This window comes from Argiope bruennichi, chromosome 7 (genome assembly GCF_947563725.1).
Source record: "Argiope bruennichi chromosome 7, qqArgBrue1.1, whole genome shotgun sequence".
In the NCBI taxonomy this organism is placed as follows: Eukaryota; Metazoa; Arthropoda; class Arachnida; order Araneae; family Araneidae; genus Argiope; species Argiope bruennichi.
This window is the reverse complement of record NC_079157.1, coordinates 23,465,774-23,485,405: the sequence shown is the minus strand read 5'-3', so window position 1 is coordinate 23,485,405 and position 19,632 is coordinate 23,465,774. Positions and strand designations below refer to the sequence as shown.

Sequence of the window (19,632 nt, the reverse complement as noted above, 5' to 3'; positions counted from 1 at the left end):
TCTCAACCGATTTTTTCTGGGAAACTCGACTTAAAACAATTGTGTGTATTTATTTATGGGGTAATAAACAAGTCCATGTATTAACTAAAAATAATGCATCTTATTATTTTTCCAAGTGCAAAGGGTTAACATTTTTTAATTGTAGCTCTGATAGCTTGGATATAAATAAAAATATATAATATTAGCTGTCTTTGGCGACTAACTGGTTCATCATAATTATTGGTTGTTAAAAATTCCAAATAAATATTTTGCGCAGGTATATCTTAACGGATCCTGCAGAAAAGCACTTTAAATCTTTAAATTTTGATCGGCAGATACCTCAGATATGAGAATGCGAAGCTTCCAGAATGGTGGTTGGTTCTCGTCACCTGGGTAGATATAGAATTGTTGTGGAGTAGACTATCCTCTACTGATGACTGGGCGTACCTCCCAAGGAAGTATTTTTCCGTGGCCGATGATTGCCCTGAGGACTTAACATCAATTTCCGCCAATGCATTCGTGACGATCTGGTCATTCAAATTTATCCGTGTGCTTAGGGAGGGTGGGAGTAGTCAGAATGTGTTAGAACTGTTCTTTATATAATATATAAAGACTAATATATATTATGTAAAGAACAATATAAATAATCTTATCACTTTCTAATTTAGAGGCCTTATATCGTTCTGTTCTCTGTACTTTGTAATTATTTGTACATATCTTTATGTGTTCTGTTATTTTGTAGAAAAATAAATAGAAACATTGAAAACAATGAGTCCATTAAAAAATGTTCCATGTTATGATTCTGGAGTTAAAGCTTTATTGTACGCACCGAAAATTTACTAAAAGTTACCTTATACTGAAATCTACTGAACGTGGGAAAAAATAAATCGAATCTACATATTTTGTTTGATTAAAAATAAAAAAGGAAAAGAAAAAAACCAGAATTAAATATTAGCATAATAACAATGAAAACGATTTTAGCTTCACTTCAACGATAAAATATATTGCTATAGAGTACGTTTAAAATGTGTTTTTTTTAAATGCAATGAAATTAAGTAAAAATTATACGGTAAAAAAGGGTATTATTGAAACGAAATTCTTACAATTTTAAGAGGATTTAAAAATTATTTTCGTGCTATAGTATTTTCAGAAGCTGTTGCTGATAAATACTGAAATTCAATTAATTTTAATAAATTAAAAAATTTTAAAAAATCACTCCGAGGTGCGAATTTTTGCTTATTTAAAATATTTCTATTCCAAAGCTTCTGTTGATAGCTTTAGAATACACTGTCAGTCCTTTAGAATGCCAATAGACAAAAACACATACATTTTCATCTTTCTTATCAGTAGAGATAGAAAATTTTCATTGACAAAGTGGAAATTTGCATGTTAATAAATGTTGTAATTAAAAATATATGCAATAATTTTCCTTCTTTTAAATACCAATATAATCGAAAAAAATTTAAATGTAAATAATATTATTTTACAAAGAGAATGCAAAAATGTCCTTAAGCATGTAGCATTTTTTTTCTTATGTATATTGAATTAATAATCGGGAGGGGGAAAAAACTGATTATATCTAATTGGCTACAGAAAGCAATTTTAAATTCAAAAGGATAATAACAAAAAGGTCACAAACATAAACAACAATATCTAGTTATACTTTGACTACATTTGATAACATCTAACTCAGCATCTCTAACTACTTTTTTGCAACAGGACTCTCATCATTTAATAAACAGGTAAAAATTTATGACAGTCATTTTCAATTGAATTACAATAATTTTAAAATATTATAAAAACATATAACTCTCTAATCTCATTGTGTTTTATATCTAAACATATATCAATTGAACTGTTTTTTCCCTACAAGAAATTGGGCATTGCATTTCTCTTCCACAATTAGGAATAACCTGTTTCCTTTCCAGAAACTGCTTCGAGCGTGTTTAAAACCTCTAAAACAACGACGACCTTCAACTGTACAGAACATTAGCGTTTACCCATTTCCCACTGTTTGCTACGCAATGTATTTGAATGTTTTCCTTCTCTTCGATTCCAAACAAGAAGGGGTTCATTTTAGTCCTGGGGCTAATGAATGTTGAGTCCTGAAGAGCTAAAGAAGACGCTAATTGGTAAGATGTCGTTAAAACAAATTTATAACTGTTTTCCTTCCTTATTTAAAAAAAAAAAAACAATTTGTTTCGCGTTACTATATTTTTATACTAAAATAAATCTTTTCATATTGATTATATTATATATATTATATCGATTTTTTTGACCTACACGCTGAAATTATTAATGAAATTTTTGATGGTTCATTTTTTAAAAACTTTTATGTTAGGCCAGAATACTTTCATCTATTTCGAGATAAAATTATTCATTATAGAGTAATTTTCCACTATAATGTTATCGAAAATATAACGTAAGCATCAAACAATTTTAATGATTTATTGCTCAGACGATAATTCTTCGTTGCTTCTATGATGCCATGCCATTCATAAGAAATTAAAATCAAAATGAAAAATATCAGCCTTAAATGCAAACGATAAATAATTTTCTGTCAAATTTTTCTCCCAAAGTACAAAATAATAATAAAATTTTTAATTTAAGAGCAAAGCTAATGTGAAATAAAATAAATTTTATGAGATAATATTAGGTTATAGGCACATTACTGAATATTTATAGAAAATTATTCAAGATATAATGATGATTTAATACATAAACTTATTGAAGAGAAAAATATAATAAAATAAAATGACTTTGTACGGCAAAAAAATCGTCCTTTAATTGTCGTGTAACGGAATGTCAACGGAATTTTAAATTAATTCCGCTCAAGTCAATATACCGTGAAAACACTTCGGTTTAATAGATTCCGAAAATGAATTGATTTGTTTTTTTATGAGTTTATATGCATTGATTCAAATTAATAATAACATTTAAAGCCTTAATTTTATCTTTCATGTCTATTATTAATATTTTCTAAATTCAGAAAGTGATATGGATTCAAACACATCATTTGTTATCAATTTTTATAATCTGTATTGTTTTACAACCATTACTGCAATTTTTCTAACTGAAAAAGAACAATTTTTCGTTTCATTACCCGACACAAAAGTATTGAAAAATTCTCTGATTAACAAAAATTACATTCGAATTATCTTAAGAGCAAAACTGTTCAAATTATACTTGTTTCCTTTTTAAGAATTCAGTAACATATTTTATAAAGATGGTTATTGATTGAGTGTTTTTTTTTTTGTCTGAAGAATTTGCATAAATATTCCTTATTTCATTCTTCATTAATGTGTTATTTTTAGTTAATATCTTTTCAATATTATTCATTGTTTGTTTGTTTAGCATGGTTTTGTTGACAAATGAGTGTCAAGCTCCATTAGGAAATATTGTTTGCATTTATGTAATTTTAAAATAATTTATGTAAGCAAATACATTTTGATGAATTTCTTTGTTGATAGAGATATTGACTGAAAACGATTTATGATACATTTACAACTTAATGCATATAAAATTTTAGAATTTTAATTCAGAAATTTGAACTGTTTAATAAGAAGGTTGTTGATATAATCACTCTTCTTTTTTATTTTAAAAACAATGTAAAAAGCTTTCGATATGATTTTTTTTAAATAAGTTCGTCGGTTATTTGGAATTTTATTTAATGATGAAATTGTTTCCATTTCTAATAATATTCTTAATAAACTTTCTGCACAAGTAGAATTTTAAGACTTTTTTTAGATTTTGTTAAATTCATTTATCTATCGTAAGTTATTATTTCTTTCACGGTGTCGCTCCCCATCATTTTCTTTTCGTTTAATAACTTTAGTTTGTTGTTGTTGGACATGCATGCACATATCACACAGAAATTGCGAAGTTGAATTGCTGATATTTTTTATCGCATTCCTTTTGATTAAGTTAATTTATTAAAAGAAACTTTAAAATTTTTATTAAACCTCTCTTTAAAATTTTTATTAACATCTAACACCATTTAAACACCTCTTTATTTGTTTAATTATAGGTATTTAAAAAAATTTCGATGTTTTTTTCAAGCGATGGTTTGGTAGATATTCCATTATTGCGATACTTTCATAATGTTCCAATTCCTTTCTAATTCTGAGTTTTTATTTTCTTGTTTATGAAATATGCAAAGATAGCTTGTTGGCTGACAGCGTACACAAAAAGTAAATAATTAAAATTTTTATCATAATTTTAATTATTTACTTTTTGAGCATTTTTATGTGCAGAAGAGAATCTACGGGTAATAGATGCAACAAAAATTGAAATAATAATAATTTATATATATAATTTTGTAAAACTGCGTTTGTATTTTTTTGTTAATGTAATTGTATATTTTGTTAATATAATTTTGTATTTTTTGTTAATATAATTTTGTATTTTTTGTTAATATAATTTTGTATTTTTTGTTAATATAATTTTGTATTCTTTGTTAATATAATTTTTTTAAACAGCGGGATTGGTCCCCCTGAAACTTTCTCGCACGATACCTAATAACAGGCTCCCCTCTTCCCTTTGTGAAGTTTTGAAAAAACCCTGAGCGTCATGAGTTCTTTGATTTCTTTTCAGAGTCCCACACATGAGCGTTTAGCCATTCTCAGCATAACGAGAAAAAAAGCAAATATGCAGGCATTTTAGATGTGGGGAGGGGTTGTCGGTCTATTGATATCGACACGGGCATAAAAGCTGGCGTCCTGGCATAGGGGTAGCGCATCTTCCTCCTGATCTGGGCGTCCCGAGTTCCAATCCCAGTTTGGGCATGGTTGTTCTTCATCTGTGTTCTATCTGTGAGGTGTGTGAATGTGCCCCCCTGTTAAAAGGGGTTATGCAAACGAATGTGTGAGTTTCATCTTCATATGAGCTAGAAGTCAGATTTCTACCCTCGGGTGCTTAGGGGTCTTTACCCTCAGAAGCTACTGCACCCCCTTTCAGTGGTAACGCGGACACGACATCATTACAGAAATAACAAGATTATGTATAAATTTTAATGCCATATTATGTTCTTCTAAGTCGCTGTATTTTCTGTATATCGAGTTTATATGCATGCGAGAGTACAGGCACACAGGGGTCAACGCTTTTATGGATTTGATTCTTCCCTTGATGCAAATCTTCATTTTAGATTCTATATCAGAGTACCAAATTTTATTTATCTCCCTTTTACATTTTATTATTATCATGTTCACTTGTGCTCGGATCTCTACAAATTTTACGTAACGATTGCATACTTAATTTTATCTACCTCATTAAAATCGTTTTCATATCATCATGCTCACAGATAAACAAAATTTCAAAAAAAAAAATTCAGTTTAGGCTATTTCCTATATGAGAAATTAAAAAAATATATCGCTTAACTTCAAAAACATTTAGAAAAATCTGTTATTCAAGGTTTTTTTTTTCTGACGTATTAATAAACTTTTGTGTTTACGAATTATAAATATGTGTGTGTGTGCGTACGTGCGTGCGTGCGCGCGCGTGTGTGTGTGTGTGTATGTATGTGTGTATGTATATGTATGCATGTGTGTGTGTGTGTGTGTGTGTGTGTGTGTTATGTAAAAATTTTTTAAATAATTCTCTAAAAACTTAACATTTTTTTAAGAAATTCTCTGAAAACTTTAACGAAAATTTAACATACTTGTTCCCAAGTCTATTTAAGAAAAGTTGATAGAAAGAAGATTTTTAAAATTATTTTTTTAAACCAGTGGCGGTGATTTCTCCGAAGAGTTCCTCGCGTACTCTCGAATAGAGGTCTTATCCCTTGTCTTCCGCATAAAATTGGGGACCCTTGGGTAAAACCAGAAATATTTTGCCTCTCATTGTGAACCGTAATTATGAAATAGAGATCTTTTCCTGAATCTACCATTTTTATTAAACCTATAACGAAAATATGTGTTTTGCATATAAATTTTTTGTCGACCAATCGACACAAAAATTTGAGACGAAATTGCAGTTATAATTGTAACGTATTGCACTTCACTGATTTAAATAATTGAGCTTATTAGTTACTAGCCGACTTTGGCGACCAGCCGGTTCGTCAATCTTAATGCTAGTTAAAATTTTAATTATTAAATATTTTTTGTTACTCCTATTTTTATAGCTTCTTCATCAAAATACTTTAAAGCTTCAAATTTTGATAGTCATATAATTTATTCATAATATTATAAAGGCCTTCAGCCATAACGTAATATGTGTCTCTCTAATTTTCTGTTAGCAACTGTAGAATTTATGCTTTAAATTAAAGTGCAAATGGTTAAATTGCAATTAATACAAGAACATTTTTTACTGACACGAAGCATTTTTTTAAATATGAGTACTGAAAACAGAGTCGCTGAGTATTCAAACTTATGGGCACTCAAAAATATCTTTCTTAATTTATGTAATATCTCAAGAAGTTTCTACAAAATTTTCTCAGATTCATCATAATTGTTGAGATAATCGGCCGAAAATATGTTAAGCCTATCCTCGTTAGCATGAGAAAAATATTGAAGCCTTACTCATTTGGCGGTGGGGAAATGAAAAGATTTTTTTGGCGGGAAAGTTAGTTTTTAATTAATAATTAAAATTCTAATTAAAAATTCCAAAAAAGTGACCCCAGATGCACATTCCCGATCTCCAAGGTATGCATGTGCCAAATTTGGTAGCTGTAGGTAGAACGATCTGGCCTGTAGAGCGCCAACACACACACACACACATTGAGCTTTATATAAGTACTAGCCGCCTTTGGCGACCAGCCGGTTAGCCAATCTTAATGTTCGTTTAAATTTTATTAATTAAATAGATTGAACCGGAGATTAACCCCCTTCTTCGCCAAGTTGCGATAACGCGCCAAAGCTGGCAATCTTTATTATGCACTATAATTGAACATCTGCTCCTTTGCTTTCGAACATTTAGCAAGGCCATTGTTGGCGATTTTTAAAAATTGAGCAAAGCAGGGGGTTAAACTCCGATCTTACCATTAAATATTTTACGCAATTCTAACTTTAATAGATTCTTCAGCAAAATATTTTAAAACTTCAAATTTTGATAGTCATATAATTCACTCATAATATTATAAAGGCCTTCAGTCATAACGTGATATGTATCTCTCTCATTTTCTGTTACCCCTCGTAGAATTTATGCTTTAAATTAAAGTGTAAATGATTAATCTGCAATTAATAAATTAATATTTTTTACTGAAACAAAGCATTTTTTTAATAATATGATTACTGATAATAGAGTCATTGAGCGTTTAAACTTTATGGGCACTAAAGAATATCTTTCTTAATTTATGTAATATCTCAAGAATTTGTCAACAAAATTTTCTCAAATTTATCATGAACAGATCCATTCATTAACAGTGTTTAATTTTAAATGCATCAAACACTAAGAAAATAAAATGAATCGTTTAAAATAATCGGTCGAAAACAGGTTTAAAAAACTACTTAAAAACGATGTACTTAAAACTATAAGCATATACAAAAAATATATATAACTAACATAAATACAATTTAATTACAAACGCATGCAACTAACCTAAAAATAATTTAAATCATTGAAAACAGGTTAAAAAAAACTACTTAAAAAACGATGTACTTAAAACTATAAGCGTATACAAAAAATATATAACATAAATATAATTTACTTAAAAAAGCATACAACTAACCTAAAAGTAATTTAAATCGTCCGTTGATAATGGTTGCCATGCCAACAATCAGAACACAGTGCGCATGCGTGAATTTTCTTCGCCTTTTACAGTAACGCAAATGCGTGAATTTTTCTACGCCAGTTGGGGTAACACTATGCAGATTATACATTTTTAATTTCCTTTATTCTGTGTTATTTTAATTCAAAAGTACTTCAGAATGAATCTGAAACATGGATTCATTAACAATGTTTCATTTTAAATGCATCAAACATTAAGAAATTAAACAAAATCGTTTGAAATAATCCGCCGAAAAATGTTAACCCTAGCCTTATTACTGTTTGGAGAAAAAAATACTGAAGCCTTTCTCGTTTGGCGCTGGGGATAATGGAAGATTTTTTTGGCGGAAAAGTTGGCGGTGGGGAAAATGGAAGATTTTTTTGGCGGGAAAGTTAGTTTTTAATTAATAATTAAAATTCTAATTAAAATTTCAAAAACAGGGACCCCAGGTGCACATGCCCGACCTCCAAGGTATACATGTACCAAATTTGATAGCAGTATGTCAAATGACCTGGCCTGTAGAGCGCCAACACACACACACATTGAGCTTTATTATAAGTATAGATGGATAGATTACGTTTACATGCATAAGAATGTAAAAACCGACAATCTCTTAACCGTTTGATGGATTTGGTTCAAAATTTGATAAGCATATATACACGACTATATTTTAGATGCTAAACCTATGCGACAAATTTTATCTATATAGTTTTTTGCGTTTTGTAATTGCCAAGTTCATTTGTACTCAAATAGCAAGATAGACTTCCTATGATTGCAGCATCTATACTGCCATATTTTATTAGCGTAGCTTTTTGCATTTGTAGTTATTGAATTCAGTTGTACTCATACAGCATGACAGTTAGACTTCCCATGATTCGATTTCGCTCGAAATTTGATTTAAAAAAATTACAAATTTGGTCGCAATTCCATATACCGAATTTTGCTGTATAGCATAAAGTGTTTTTGAGTCGTCGCGCTCATAGATAGAAATCATAATTTCAAAACATGTGTTTTTTGGATTCATGGAGTTCTAAAATTGTTGATATCGACATTTTAGATCTCCATGAATCCAAAAAACACATTTTTTGGAATTATGAATGTCGAAATTCCTTAAAATTTCGAGTTCTAATATTTTTAACAATTACAGTTCTTTCTCTATATTTCGTAAACAAGAAAATAGAAAGATAAAATTTAGTATTTTTTTTATTCGTTTTATTTAAAGAAAATCCAGGGAAGAAATAGAGATGTATCATATAAATATGATTTAGGGAAAGGCTTATAAACTTTTGTGAACCCAGAAGAAGTCGCGTCTCAAAAGATTTCAAAACATTAAAAATAAAAACTTAATGTAATAAACCATTAAAATAATAGACTGTTTATTTTTCCGTCAACGTGTAAAAATAATTAAGAAAATAGCAGCATTAAAAGACATTTCATCTAACCGCTTAAGGTTTTTCATTTTTCTTATTTTCTAATTAAATTATGCTTTTTGTGGGGGGGGGGAGAGAATGCATTTCTTACCAATTAAATGAATTATCGACAGAACTCTTGACGTGTATGTTGATTATGAGCAATTTTTTCAGTTGGTTGCAAAACTTTTTTTTGCCCTTGTTATTTTTGGAAGTTATGATAAAAATGTCAAAGTTCAGCCATTTTTTAATTAATTAAAATTCTAATTTAAACTTCAACAAAAGTTGCTTTGAGGTGCACATTCTTACCCTCTAAAGTCTATATGAGCCAACTTTGGTAATTTTTGGTCAAACGGCTTGGCACAAGGAGCACCCCATACAATCACACACACATTCATCTTTATTATTAATCTATATATTAAAGATTAAAAATTCGATTAGTATGATTCGAATTCAGATTCTTTTTTTCAAACGAAATATAACGGGATTTATCAAAAAAATATCTCTTGAAGAGATCTGAAAAAATATAGCTTGGAGAAGTTATATTTAGTACGAAGTTTTTGAACTAATGTTTGACATAATGGATTCGTAAAATTGTCGGATGGGTGTTAACAATGTAATAAATGTTTTCAAAACCAAAGCATGCGTCTACTCAAATCCATGTCATCATTAGATAGACTACATTTTTTTTAAAAATATAGCCTTAAACGGGGTAACCTGTAATTTATTTCAGGAAATTTATCAGGAAGAAGGCTATTGTATAATATACAGGGTGGTTATAATTAAACTTCCCCTATAAACAGCATCACTAAACGCAAACGGGTGAACGGATTGCAACGAAATGTGGTATATGGACTATACACGATATATACACGAGTATATATCATGGTATATACACGAGATATATACACGGGATGTATATGTATATACAGGTATGTATTTGGTATACACGAGATGTATTTGGTATATACACGAGATGCGCTCACGGAATTTCGAAAGAAATTTTTTAGCTCCAAAATGTCCGCCAGAGAGCATTTTTTCCGAAAAATATTAATTTTAACACAATAAACGAACAAAATGAAATACAGAAACAATATTAAAATTTAGTGATTAATTTCTGATCTCCTTGTTATCGAACCATATTAAGTAAAGGTAAGGAAAAAATAACAATACGCTGTTTGATTAAAAAAAAAAAAATTCGGTTTGCAGAAACAAGAACTGATAAGAACGAAATTGCACAAGAGAAGCAATTGTTAATCGTGTCCAGGATGATGTAAGGAAAGATGCTCCGTGTGACCACCCTCATTCAACTAAAAAATTTTAAGTCGATGGACAGTGTGTGTTCAACAGCAGATCGGAACTGCTCCGCACGTAAATCATTATAGAATTCTTTTTGTCATTCAATGTCGCAACAAGATTCCGTCATCATCAAAGCCGGAAACATCGACAGAAAACATGACAACGGTTGCAAACATTTCTTGCCCTTTCTTGCCCTTTTCTTGCCCTTCTGCTTTGCATAAAGCTTCCTCTTCTTCTCAAGCAAGCAAATCTCGACATTTTTTTCCCGGTGTAGCATTTTATTACTGGATTGTTAATATTGTTTCTGTATTCCGATTTGGGCGTTTAAAGTATAAAGACAATGTTTTTCCGGGAAATACGCCCTCTGGCAGACATTTTTGAAATAAATAATTTACCATATTTAACCATTCCAAAAATATACCAAATTTCGTTGCAATCCGTTCACCCGTTTGCGTTGTAGGATGCTGTTAATAGGCGAAGTTTAATTATAACCACCCTGTACAATGGTTTTTTAAATGATTGCCTTGATGACAAACAGCTATTAACATCCTTGTAAACAATAATAGGGAAACATATTTAAACAAATTGCAGAAGGAAGCTTTAAGCTTTCTCTCTTTATTCACTAATGTCTTCGTGTGACTACATAGCACGTAATTGTGTTACTATAAATTATTCAAACGGTTGTGCATTTCTCTATCATACGAATTATTTTATAGGTAAATGCCTCACTCGGTAAATAAATACACAACTCTGTCATTTCGTCGATTGTTTGTTTCCTGTTGCAGACAAAGAAAGCATAACACAGTGTGTTCGGCATATTCCCATGAAATGAAAATACATCAGAATCTATAGCCATAGCCATATGCGGAAATACACAATTCGAATGCTTTACGCATTTAAATAAATTTTCCTAATAACTTTAAATTCTACATGACCATCTCATAAGTCATAAGCGTTTCTGCTCATATTCTTGATTTACCTTCTGGTGGTGCTTTTTTTTATGCGCTTGATTTGCTTCGTATTTTCACCTTGTATTTGTAACATTCACTTATTTTTCACTTTATATAATGGGGCAGATATATGATTTGAGATATTAGTACATTCTTTGATATTGTTGTGCAATATATTGTCTTCCATCCTTTCGACATTGTAATATTATTTTTATGCTTATGTTTTTTACTGCTTTCTATATGTACTTTCCAACTTAGTCTCTTGAACAGAGAATTCGCTTGCTAACTATTGAATTTAAATATTTTATTTTAGTCAAATGTACTATAATGTATATCCTTATTTACCACCCATATTTTGGCAATGACTGTAAGTCTTTCAATAAATAAATAATGGTCAAGGTCAATCAAGGTCTAACACCTTTTCGGGTAGGCGGGTCATCGTGGGGTAGACCAAAACCAAATGATGGAAGTAGTATCATATTCTGGCGATCACTGTAAGCCTTTCCATAAATAAATAATTGTTCTCTACCCGGCGACCTTCAAGGTCTTACGCCCTTTCAGGTAGACGGGTCATCGTGGGGTAGACCAAGACCAAATGATGGAAGTAGTATCAAATTCTGGCGAAGACTGTAAGCCTTTCCATATATAAATAATAGTTCTGTTTCCGGCAACCTTCAAGGTCTTATACCCTTTCGGGTAGGTGGGTCGTCGTGGGGTAGACCAAGACCAAATGATGGAAGTAGTATCATATTCTGGCGATGACTGTACGCCTATCCATAAATAAATAATGGGTCTGTATCCGACAACCTCCAAGGTCTTATACCCTTTCGGGTAGGTGGGTCGTCCTGGGGTAGACCAAGACCAAATGATGGAAGTAGTATCATATTCTGGCGATGACTGTAAGCCTTTCCATATATAAATAATAGTTCTGTTTCCGGCAACCTTCAAGGTCTTATACCCTTTCGGGTAGGAAGGTCGTCGTGGGGTAGACCAAGACCAAATGATGGAAGTAGTATCATATTCTGGCGAAGACTGTAAGCCTTTCCATAAATAAATAATAGTTCTGTTTCCGGCAACCTTCAAGGTCTTATACCCTTTCGGGTAGGAAGGTCGTCGTGGGGTAGACCAAGACCAAATGATGGAAGTAGTATCATATTCTGGCGAAGACTGTAAGCCTTTCCATAAATAAATAATAGTTCTGTATCCGGCAACCTTCAAGGTCTTATACCCTTTCGGGTAGGAAGGTCGTCGTGGGGTAGACCAAGACCAAATGATGGAAGTAGTATCATATTCTGGCGATGACTGTACGCCTTTTCATATATAAATAATAGTTCTGTTTCCGGCAACCTTCAAGGTCTTATACCCTTTCGGGTAGGAAGGTCGTCGTGGGGTAGACCAAGACCAAATGATGGAAGTAGTATCATATTCTGGCGAAGACTGTAAGCCTTTCCATAAATAAATAATAGTTCTGTTTCCGGCAACCTTCAAGGTCTTATACCCTTTCGGGTAGGAAGGTCGTCGTGGGGTAGACCAAGACCAAATGATGGAAGTAGTGGAAGAAATAATACATATTAGTGCGCGGGCATTAATGGCAGCAAAAATGCTTTATAATGTCTGGTGCATGAAATTGATTACCTCTTCGATGTTATTTATGCGACCAAAATTAGCCATGTGAAACGAACTGTTAGTTACGATTAAGTATGCAAATATTAAACCTTCTTTCTGATTTGTGTTCAGATTCTTCCTTTCTATAATTGTTTACAAAGGCTCAGTAGTCATCCCTAATCTATCATATTGAACTATCTTGTATTTCAAATAGTTTCATTTTCTTCATCCTCATCTCGCCTCTTCAATATTAAATTAGTGATAAAATATTTAATTGGTTTTAGTATGCCCCCCGAGTTTGTCGCCAATATGGCAACCCAACGAAACGATCTTAGCAACCCTAATGTTTTGTTTATTACTTTTTACAGTGGTTGAGTTGTACGTGCATTGTAACTATTTTATGAACATTGTTAAATTAAATTAATAAAAAAGTATTAAAAATATTAATTAAGTTCTGTATTGTAATTAAAAGTTTTGTTAATACTAATGTTACTGCAATGTTATTTTTAATCTGAATACGAATAGGAAATGTTTATTCTTTTGCAATTTTTAACTGTCGGTATGGTTTTTAAAACATCGTCTGAATTCTTACTTTAAAAATCTTCTGCAATGGAATTTCTAGCAATTCTCGTATTTTTTTTTTTTTTTTTTTTTTGTGCTTTGACGGTTACTTTGATAATTTGTTATATTGGCAATTGTGCAAGAATGGATGTCAGGTGAATGGGATGGCAGGAAGTATTTTGAATTTGCAAAATGCATGAAGGAAGAGTGGAATATATATATATATATATTTTACGAGGAATTGATGAAGTTGTAAAGAATTCTTGTTTGTATGTACTGTTCCTGTTATCCATACAGTCCTTATGTTCAATGTGCTAGCGAAGCTACTAGGTTCCCGCTCCCGCTGCTAGCGAAGCCGTAGGGTTTTTTAAAAGTCCGTGCCTTCTTCAGATGCCGAAGGCATCGCATGCTTTAAATTTTGCTCTCTACACAACAGACCGGTGCAGCAGGTTTGAAAAACTTATTTATTTCAAAATTGGTAAGATAAGCAGCGATAGTGATCCCAAAGGTTAAAAAAAGAATTAAAATAAAAATCTCAGATAAAATAATACTGATCAGTAAAGATCATAAATTTAATGCAGAAAGTGGTAACCGTAACTTTTTTGCAGAAGTATTTGTTCATTTTGTCCACCATCTTTATAGGCGACTTGGCATTCTTGACGCAGCAAGGGCACACTACTAGTAAACTACCCTTTTACTCTTTAATTGAAGATAAACATAACCAAAATTCCTGGCGCACCTACAGATCGCCATATTTGGCTTGCTATTATTATTTTGGTCGTGGTATTAGTATTCACATCCAAATAAAATATGAAATATATTTTTAATCAATACTTTTATTTATTTGGAACACTTGTTAATTGATAGGTTCTAGTGTAGATTTGGGTGCCCCTTCAATTGGCGACAAATTTCAGCGATGAAGCACTACTTCTGGTTACCATAATGTTTTGTTTTCATTGACGTTACTATTGAGTTACCAACCGAAAATCAAACTTGGTGCCGATCTTGGTGTCCAAAAAATCGCTAAAAATTCAAGGGACACCCAATTGTAAACTTTCACCAATTGATGTAAATAGAATATGTGTGGTTCTTTATTAGACAGATTATTTCGTTTATAAATGATAATCTTATGTTGAAATTAAAATATTAGAAAATAAATAAAGCAAACTTGATCTTTTTTCATACTTGATATAGAAACGGTTCTATGAACCGTAAACGTCCTTTACAGCAGGGTTATTTATCATTTCCAGAGATAAGATTATCTCCCCTTCATTCAAGAAGTTTATTTTCATAATTTGATAAAGAAATAAAAAAAATAGAACAACAAGATTAGCTAAAAATGAAATAAGAAGAGTTTTCGCAATAATCGACGTGTTTTGATTTGTTACGTAAACAGGATATCAAAAATACGATCAGAAGGCTTGATTTTTGAAAGGGGTAAGTTTTTAATATATTTCATTTGCTTGATAATTTTGGAATTGCTTTTCTTGTTTTAATATAAATAAAAGTCATTGTGACAATGTGTGTATGTATGCTTGTTCCGCGTCTCTTCTTGCTTCAGCTTGGCGAAGTTCAGCCGAATTTGGCACAGTTATTACATAAGACAAGAGCAACAATACTGTCAACTCTTTAAAGTAAAAAAAATATTCTAGTAATTAAAAATTACTTAGCATTTTGCCTCTTTTTCCTGCTACAAACTATTTCACCATTATTTTAATTTTTTTTATTATAATACATGTTTTTTGACAATGCATTTATTGATTTTAAGGTAGCATTTTAACGATGGTTAAAAGCAAATCTATGTTAGTCACTCAAACGAGAACAAAAAAAAAAAAAAAAAAAAAAGCTAACAAATCAAAATGCTCAATGGCTATAAAGTTTGTTTTCATGGGAGGGTTGTTTTTTTTTGTCGTTAATGAAAAATTAACTATTAAACCAAATTGTTTCAAAATGTTGTTTAAAAGCGCGGTACGACCGGAGTTTAACCCCCTGCTTCGAGCAATTTCCAAAAATCTCCAATTCGCCAACAACGGTCTTGCGCCGTGTTTTGCGAAATGATCAAAAGCGAGGGAGCAGATGTCCAATCATAGCGCATAATAAAGGCAAAATATAATAGGTTTGCCAGTCTAGAGAAAATGGAGCTTTGGCGCGTTATCGCAACTTGGCGAGAAGGGGGTTAAACTCCGGTGTACCCAAATTAGACATCGGTAATTTTTAAAAAATTTCTGTTTTATTTGATATCCTAATTTTAATTTTTAAAAACATTTTAGACGATAAAAAGATTTTGTACATTGTAATATTTTATACAGAAATTTGGTTAATATTATGCATGAAAGTATTTTAATCACGACCAACTTCAGACATATAATACGATCTTTGTTTATAAAATATGCGAGGAAAACCGTTCAATTTTTACTTTCTTATTTACGTAATATAGAGAAGCATTGTTATCGTCAAAAAGCTCAAATTTGAATTTTAGACAAATTTCCACGTTTAGATCTTCATGAATTCACAAATCAAATTTTTAATCTTATGTCTGCCTGCATGTACTTATGTCTGTAAACCAAGAATTCGAAATTCGAGATTTTGACGAATCCCCACGTTTTAGAATCTTTCTGAATTCGCTAATAACATTTATAACCTCGTGTCTGTCAGTGTCGTATGTCAGTGAACAGGATATCTAAAAAACGCTTTGAACTAAAAGACTAAATTTTATTATATGGAATTATCACCAAATTTGTAGATATTTATCAAGTATTAAACAAAATCCAATCACAGGAAGTCTTTATCCAGCTGTTCGAGTAAAAGTGAACTCGAAACCTGCAAATCGCTAAAAGGAAGATAGATAAAATTTGGTATGTAGGTTTATCACTTGAAACAAAGATACATACCAAATTTTGAATTCCGTCAAACGGTTGTGGCGGAATGTGATGTGCGAGAACAGAACCTGGGACCTTGTGGTTCGCAGCCCAGTAACATGACCACAATGCAAAAGCGATTGCTCGGTTAGCGTAGCTCTTAACTGGTTTATAAGCTTTCAACACAGACTCTCCCTCCGGTGAGTCGGAGGTGAGACGAACGATAAGGCTGTTGAGTGGTGATGTATTAGCTTTTGATTCTAATGCGCCTGTACCCATTTGAGTAGCGCCAAGCGTTATGGCGAGAGTGTGTGGGTGAGTGGTTATTGATGCTGTTGCTGCGTCAAGTGAGCCCGTCAACTTTGGGTTACTGCTGCCTTTTTGGGTTGCTGTATCAAGTGAGTCTGACGACTTTGGTTGTAGGTAGATGGCGCCACAACAGTTGTACGAAGGTTGAAGGTTCATCGTCTGAGGTCACCAATGTGGCGAATTGTTATGAACGAGGATAGAACCTGGGACCTTGTGGTTCGCAGCCAACTAACATGATCACAATAAAAAAGCAATTGCTCGAGTAGCGTAGCTGTTAACGGGCTTATACACTTTCACCACACGGTTGATAGTCTGTCGATCTGAATTTTCACCTACATGTAATCATTATAATTTAAATCGATGAAATTCCGTATGTTATGTTGTGATTGCAAATGTTTACAATTACATTTAGTTTTGTGATAAATTTTAATGTCAATTAGCTGTCAGAAAATGCGTTTCAAATACATATTCTCGCGTAAATGAAACATGCTAGGTTTATGTCAAAGATCCATATTTCGTAACTATCGTTCACCAGTGCTATGCGAGGCAATCGCAGTCTTACCCAAAGTTCCCAATATAATGCAAGAAAAAAAGGGGGAAAGACCTTTACTGGAGACTATAAGAGAAAATTTCATGGAAACCATCCCATCTTTTTTTTACTGTATAATTTTATCCTGTATTAAAAAAAAAATCAACACTTGAGTTTTTATTTCAAACCATTTTGTAAATTTCGTGACCCACATTTGCTGTATGTAATTTACAAGTTTTATCAAATTGATGATAATGAGAGGTTCAAAGAATATATTCGATTTTCTAAACGATACACCCCCCTGGGGGGCACCTCGAAATGAGGATGAGATGCTTCCAGCATGGTGGTTGGATCTCGCCACCCTGGAGGGTATATTTATAGGTGGGGGATCTGATTCCTCCCATCGATGTCGGGACGTACTTCCTTCGGGGAGGGTTGTACCGTGGCCGGTGACGGCCCTTAGGACTCAACCACTGTTGTTGGGCTCAACCACAGCAACTCATGTTGCTGTTGCGGCGGTCAGGTCATTCAGTTTTTTTGGTTTAAATCCGTGTGCCTTCATGGCGGGTGGGAGAGTTAGATGGCTGACTTTCTAAACGATACAGTTTAGCTTAAGACAAAAAGCCCCGTAATTTGTAAAACACCCGGAAGAAGCTAAATGACCGCACCGCCTCGACTTCAGCAATGACGCGAACTGTGGTTGAGTTCTAAGTGTGCTTGAATCCCAACCCTTCCCGTTTGAAGTACCTTCCGTCATAAAGGGGAAGTAGTCGACTCCAACCTTTTCTGCATCCACCAGGGTAGCGAGAACCAACCACCATACTGGAAAGTTCTTTTCCTCACGTTTGAGGTGCCCCCCCCAGTGGGATGTAATTTGTAAGTCAATTGTAATACGAGAAAATCGAGCATGGAACGTATCTACTGACTAAATTTATTATCTCAATTTTTACACCAATCAAATTTAAATTTACAATATGTATTTTAGCCGCCTTAAGCGACCAGTTTATTATCCTAGGTTATAGACTTTTTATACTGTTATTAGTATAGGATGTATTTCTTTAAAAAAAACATTTCACCTTATAATTACATATGACTGAAACACACGAATTTAATTAAAACAATTCATTGCCATTTTCTAAGTGCAATTTAAATAAAAATCCTGCTACATATTGAATGAGTGGCAAAAGCACATGTTTTGATGATGAAGAGTTTGAAAACCATTATAGCATTAAAAAATATTGTTTCAGGTAGTATAACAAATTGAATTAAAAATATTATTGCAGTTAAATAAAAAAAAATTGTACGAAAATGAAGTTTATATCATTAAAAAGGCCTCTTTTTGAATTTAAAAAAAAAATGCATAAAGCTTTTTTTATAAGATAATTATTTTGGAAGATATGAGTATCAGTTTCAATGGGCAAATTATTATTGCGGCTAAACTTAAGATTAATATACGGTGACAAAATTGAAAAAAATTTAGAACGATTTCTCGCCAAATATAATCGAGCAAAATTTTAATTGCAACTTTGAAAACCCTTTGTAACTTTTGGTACACACGTAGGATTGCAGACTTTTAGAGAGTTTTTGGACGATTGGCATGACTTTGATGTGTTTGGCGAGAAACTGTACATTAATCTTAATTCTTACCACGATTAATTATCTGGCAGCAGCCTTTCAGGGGTGGTGATGCCACAGGGGCATCACATATTTAAAAAAAAAAATGTAAATATCTTCGTTAAAAAAAAAACTAAATATAGAAAATGCAGCTTATATCTTCTAGATTCAGCAATAGATGGCAGCACTCAAAAAAATTAATTTAAGGAGGTAAAAAAAATACTGAGAATGGCGCCATGTTTAAAAACTGTGCATTTTAACCTTTCCAAATAAAATAAAACCATAATTATAAGGAAAAAAAATTACCAGAAATCGAAGTTAACTAATCACTTATTTTGATAATAACTTTATCAAAACTCTTATATCAAGTTGATATATTGTATAGAAAGAGATATAATGTGATGCCCTGAGAGCATCACCGGCCCACTAGGCGACTGAGAGCCGTGGGAAAAAATCTAACAGTATATGTATGGGGTGTAACATGATATGATTACCAGCTGTGTATTCTTACAGTGGGAAAGAATTCACAACTGATAACTATAGGGGATAAAATAGATTAGCTTTATTTATTGGTGTTTCTCAGCAGTTTCTATTCTGCCTTTCTGTACACCAGTAGTTGAATACTTTTGCTCCTCGAATGGCTCGAAAATATTTGAGCACAGACGAAGCTTTAGCTCTTTTTTCTGAATTGCCTTCAGACAGTGAATCAGTTGTTTCTGATGGAAGTACATCTGATGAGGATTATGTTCAACCTCCAGATTTATCTTCCAAGTGATGAAGAGATATTGGAAATTGAAGATACCGATGATACTATTTT

At 32.2% G+C, this 19,632-nt stretch overlaps 1 protein-coding gene across 1 annotated transcript in view; it reads left to right on the top strand.

The window, feature by feature from the left end:
* The first annotated feature begins 1,944 nt into the window (after nucleotides 1–1,944).
* LOC129976057 (retinaldehyde-binding protein 1-like) overlaps nucleotides 1,945–19,632 on the top strand; it is a 31,797-nt gene continuing 14,109 nt past the window's right edge. The window contains exon 1 of the mRNA XM_056089411.1: nucleotides 1,945–2,111. The gene's annotated coding sequence lies outside the window, so the exon portion shown is untranslated. The remainder of the gene's footprint in view (nucleotides 2,112–19,632) is intronic.